General features: G+C 49.4%; 1 protein-coding gene across 1 annotated transcript in view; it reads right to left on the bottom strand.

Moving 5' to 3' along the window:
- The window catches only part of CCDC177 (coiled-coil domain containing 177), a 48,565-nt gene that overhangs the window by 15,838 nt on the left and 27,235 nt on the right, over nucleotides 1-5,492 (bottom strand).

Raw genomic sequence — 5,492 nt, 5'->3', positions numbered from 1 at the left:
TGGTGTTAGTGGCTGGGTGGAAAGAGAGACAGGTGCATGTTGCAAAGAGGGATGGAATGAGTGTCAGTCGCTCAGTCGTGTCCGACTCTTTGCGACTCCATGGACTGTAGCTTGTCAGGCTCCTCTGTTCATGGGATTCTCCAGGCAAGAATACTGGAGTGGGTTGTCATTTCCTACTCCAGGGGATCTTCCCAACCCAAGGATCAAACCCAGGTCTCCTGCATTGAGGCAGATTCTTTACCATCTGAGCCACCAGGGAATAAGGGCTATGAGGGAACAAAGGAGGATATAACCTAGTCTGGGAGAGGGGAGAGCTTCCCTGAGGAAGGGACTTGGAAACGGAGACAGAAAGGATGGCTGGGAGTGAGCCAGGCCAAGTGCGGCTCACTCACTCTTCCCCATCAGCTTGTGGGGGACTCCAGGTGGGTACCCCACCCAGAGCTCCCTGTCACAAAGCTCCACCTGAGCCAAGCCCCCGCAAACCACCTAGCCCAGCCCCTGTGGCCCTCTTCTCAAGTGGCTGCAGGAACCAGAAGCTCTTTTTCACCAAGGAAGTCTCCTTAAGATGACAACTGGGAAATGTGTCTGTTCAGGGAGCACTTGCCTTCTATTCAAGGATGCACAGAGAGGACCTGTCTTTAAAGAACAGCTTCCAAACACTGAGCATCTCAGGCACTTTCTGCTCAGTGTTGGAAAGTCATACATGGCTTCCCTCCCTCTCTCCATCACTGTGCCCTTAACTTCTCCCCACCAGAGCAACCCACCAGCCCCCGGAGCCTTTCCTTGCTTTGGCACAGCCAGAGCCAGGGCCCTGGGCAGCCCAGGGGATTGGGCAGGGACCTGCAGACTTTCTGTTGCCAGGCTACATGATCTGGCCCAGCCCAGGGCAAAAAGTGACCTTGACGTCAGCCCAGGGTGGGGTCCGCCAGTGAATGGTCTGTGAGCCTCAAAAGGAAAAGAAGAATCACCAAGAACAGAGCCCAGCTGCTTTCGTTTCCTTTTCTTGACAAGGTTGGCAGATCAGGGCAATACTGGCAATCCAAGGCAAGATCCTGGACACTCTTTGTGGATGGGATGGTGAAGCGTGGTGAAGTCAGACTCCTGCGTCATTCGGTTTACATTTCCAACTTGGATAGAGTCACAGTGGAATTACTGGGATAAATGATGCAGACTTTTTTTTTCACTTTTTGTTGTATTAAAATTTTTATTTTTAGAAGGGAAAATGTATACATGGTAAAAAAAAAAAATCCAGATGGTACAAGATATACACAATGAGAAGGAGGTCTTTCTGACACTGGTTTCCAATTTCCCACTCTGAACCAAAATTGCTTTCTTGTGCATGTTTCCCAGAGATAATGGGTGTAAACAACAGTTATATGTCTGTATAATCCACGTTTCTTTAGAAAACTAAAATTGATATACTATAAGCACATCTTTCCCTTTTTTATTGATACATTAGTGACTGAGCATGCATGCAATATATCTTGGAGATACTTCCTATCCTTATCACCACACAGTGTTTCTTGTTAAGGATGGACAATAATTTAATAATTTAACTAGTGGGGCTTCCCTGATGGCTCAGACAATAAAGAATCTGCTTGCAATGCAGGAGACCCGGGTTCTGTCCCTGGGTTGGGAAGATCCCCTGGAAAAGGGAATGGCTACCCACTCCAGTATTCTTGCCTGGATAATCCCATGAACAGAGGAGTCTGGTGGGCTATAGTCTGTGGGATCACAAAGAGTCAAACATAACTGAGCGACAAACAATTTCACTTTTCATGGGTGTTTTAAAGATGTTTGATGCATATCAATGAATCAGCAGAAGTGAGCTCTGGTTTACAACGAGAAGTCCTTTAAACCCAGCTAATCAGTGAAACCAGGATTAAAATCCAGATCAGCTCAAAGCCATGCTATGTCTGCAAAGATGTTCAAAGACCAACAGCCCTGGAGAGGGAGTCAGTTGCTGGAGAATACCCTCCTCATACCTCCCAGAGAAGGTTGGACTTAAAAATATGTGTGAGAAGTAAGGCCCATCATTTTTTAAAACAATTGTTAGGCTACCAGCCAGATAATTGTATCCTCTATAGCAAGTGCTTGCGATGCAGAGTGGATGGTCCGCCCATGGCAGTGTGAGAATGGGCCTGCTCCACCTAAAGATACTCAAGTTCAAGCACATTATTAACTATGCTGAGCAACGTCAGCTTGAGACTGTCTCGGTGGCAACGAGATCAAACTGTGCAATACAGAGCAGAAAGAGCAAGCCCTGTGCGCACATGTGGCTGGATTTCTGGTTAGGTGGACAGGACCTCCATCGGAGCCCTGAGGACCTTTTCTGAGACCTGGGTCTTCTTGAGATCCTCTCCAATATGGAATGGAGAGGAAGCAACACTGCTGAAGGCCTTCCCAAAGTGGCAGGGAGAGCGGAATGTGGCCTGCAGAGGACCTTCTTGGGGGGACAGAGCTTATCTTTGTCCCGTGCCCCCTGCAGTGGAAGTGAAGAGTCCTAACCACTGGACCACCAAGGAATTCCCCAAACTGCTGGGACTTCTGACAGATTACTTCTGTTTTTTTTTTAAAGTGTCTATGTTATCCCTTGTCACAAAAGTTTTATCTTCTTCCAAGACATGTTAGAGAGGACTACTTTAATCTGCGAAGCTGGGGAACCTGGAGAGCAGTACTGTAGACAGAGCATCTTTGTTCATATGATTACAAAATATCAAAATGCCTATGACTGGATGAAAAGGCGCATTCAGAGACATCCTTCTTAACTCCAAATTCCCTGATATACTGCTAGAACTGACAACTATTTCTGCCTGAGGGTTAGTATCAAAGTTGAACTGTGACTATGTAAGTCACATCTGTCAGCTCCTTGGGGTTGTATGGAGCCTACAGGTGCTGGGCGGAAGGTCCTGAGCAAGTGTGTACAGGCCCTTCTGCCTTCTCATCTCTGGCCTCCTTCTTCCATCCCCAGTCCTTCCAGCTCCACAGAGATCAAAGCCGATCCCTCGACCGTACAAAGCCATTGATGGAAAAGCCGCGGTGATGCGGCAGCTCTTTGCTGACTGGGGCTGGGAGTGGTGCCAGGCCAGAGATTTTAAAAGGGAAAGCTTCCAAAGGCTGGATTAAGTCTCTGGAGCAGACGTTGCCTGTGGCTCGCCAGCATTCCGAGAGCTAGAGGGCGGCCGGCATGGATGGGGATTCAGCTAGCTCACAAAACTGTTGAGCAAAGACCTGGAGAGTCTGTTCTGAAAGGAGAGGCCAAGGAAGGGTCAGGTGTCAGGGGACTCCAGGGGAGCCCCGCTCAGTGCCTTCAGAGACTGGCCTCACAGTGACTCGTTTCAGACAGAAAGGGCACAGAACAGGCGTTCCCATGAGTGCCTCCCCAACACCCCACCCACATGGCACTCCATGGATATCATTCCTTCTTGCAGCTTTATACTCAGCCTCCGCATTTGGAAATGGGGAACAACTGAATGCCTGAAGTTTGCCAAGGAGTGAGACTTTGATAAACAGTAGAAATAATGTAGGGACATATCCATAAACCATGGTATAGTTTTATTTCTTTTTAGCCATGCTGTGCAGCAAGTGGGATCTTAGATCCCCGACCAGTGATCGAACCCTCATTCCTATAGTGGAAGTATGGAGTCTTAACCACTGGACCACCAAAGAAGTCCCATAAATCATGGTTTTGTACACAGAACACAGCAGCTCGGACAGAGCTGATCTTGCCCTTTGGAATAGGTGAATGAGGGACCAGAGAGGTGTGCCAACCAGAAGACATCTCTCTCCACCAGCATGTTCCCATGCCTGAAATTCCACCACTGCCAGTTGGTGGCACTGGGTGGCCGTATCAGGTCAAAGAAGACCCAAAAAGAGAGGCCAGGAGGCTGAAAAAGATGTGGAGAAAGATACACTTTGCTGACTGCGCTGATCTGCTTAAGGGCAGCTTTGGGACAAAGACACGTTATCCCACGGTGCACACAACTGAGCGGCTGAACAGAAACAGCACAGAACAGATACCGGACTTGGAGTCAGGTACACCACCATTTGAATCCTGCCTCTGACAATTACTGGCTCAAGTAACTGACTTTGAGCCTGTCACTTGACTTTTCTGAGCCCCCACTTTTCCATTGCTAAAGCAGGGAATTGACTCCTGCCTCACAGGATTGCCATGAATGTGAACATGCCCTTTTACTGAGACCCTGAGCACACGTGTAATTTATCAGTAGTGGCAGCCCAAACACCCGTGGCACTGTTGTGGACGGGATGTTCGACTTGCCTCGCAGATTCTCTCTGCTGTGATCGCTCTTCTCAGCCCAAGTCCCCTGCTTATTCTTGGGCAGTTCCTTCCGAAGCTGTGGTGACCTTCCGTGCAAGCTATTGAGAGGCTGGTGTTAGAATTTCACTCAAGTTTTCCAAAGGTATTTGCATTTTGAGGCCAATTTTCCTTTGCCATGTTCCCCCCCCCCCCCATTATGTTCGGCCTTGGGGAGGTTTCCATCTTTCTGAAATTAATCTTTGTATGGAAGAGTTTCTTACCACCAAGACAGATCTAGGCCTGCCTGCCCACCCCCCCCACTGCCCCCGCAACCTCCGCATACACACATTTGCAAAGGAGGGCAGGATAGAGGAGGAAGAGGCAGAGAAAAGTTGGAGTGAAGTTAGGAAAAGAAATGATGTGAAAGCAGCAAATAGAGAAGGTGCAGGGAACTAGAGGGCAGAGGAAGAGGGCCTTGAACCTGGAGGGTCTCTCCCTGAGTAACCGTGGGAGCCAGCAGTCCCTGTGAACAGGCTTTCTCCCAGCGCCTCCTGTCCCCACCAGAGCAGCCTGCCTCCATGGAGCTGTGCAGGGGCTGCCTGCCTGTAGATTCTAAATTCACCTCCTAGTGCCCCCAGAGTCTTCTAGCTCTCTCTGTCTCTCTTTTTTTCCCCCAACTGTGGCATAGGGAATGCCAGATCTTAGTTCCCCAACCAGGGATCGAACCCATGCCCCCTGCAGTGGAAGTACAGAGTCTTAACCATTGGCCCACCAGGGAAGTCCCTAGCTCTCCTTTCCGCAGGCCTTCCTGCTGCCTCTGAGAGGCCTGTGGGTTCTCCTGGTAACCGCTCTCTCACTAAGCCCCATTGCCTGCACCAGCCAGTGTGGGGTCGGGTTCCTGGGTGTGCAGCCTGGGTGGTTATAACAGGTCCTATGCTCAGAAAGAGCATTAAATCTGCTTTGATTTAATGCTCTTTTTCTGTCTCCATCTTGAAACTTCTAATAATTTAATCTTTGAAATGGGTAAGTGTTTTGTAAGTGAAGTCCAATGACTTGATGGAGCATACCTGAGACAAGACCCCAGGCGGGCAGGCAACAGGAACACAAGGCTTAGTGGCCCTGCAACTATATGCATGCCTGGCAAAGTCTAGGGGACCACTGGGCCCCAGTGTGGCCCAGTCAGACCTGGACCCATACTGGTGGCAGTGACAGTGGCGGCGGCAGAAACCACAGG

Source organism: Bison bison, unplaced genomic scaffold (genome assembly GCF_000754665.1).
Source record: "Bison bison bison isolate TAMUID 2011002044 unplaced genomic scaffold, Bison_UMD1.0 scf7180017864239, whole genome shotgun sequence".
In the NCBI taxonomy this organism is placed as follows: domain Eukaryota; kingdom Metazoa; phylum Chordata; class Mammalia; order Artiodactyla; family Bovidae; genus Bison; species Bison bison.
The sequence above is the reverse complement of the archived record's forward strand: the minus strand, read 5'-3'. Positions and strand labels throughout refer to the sequence as shown.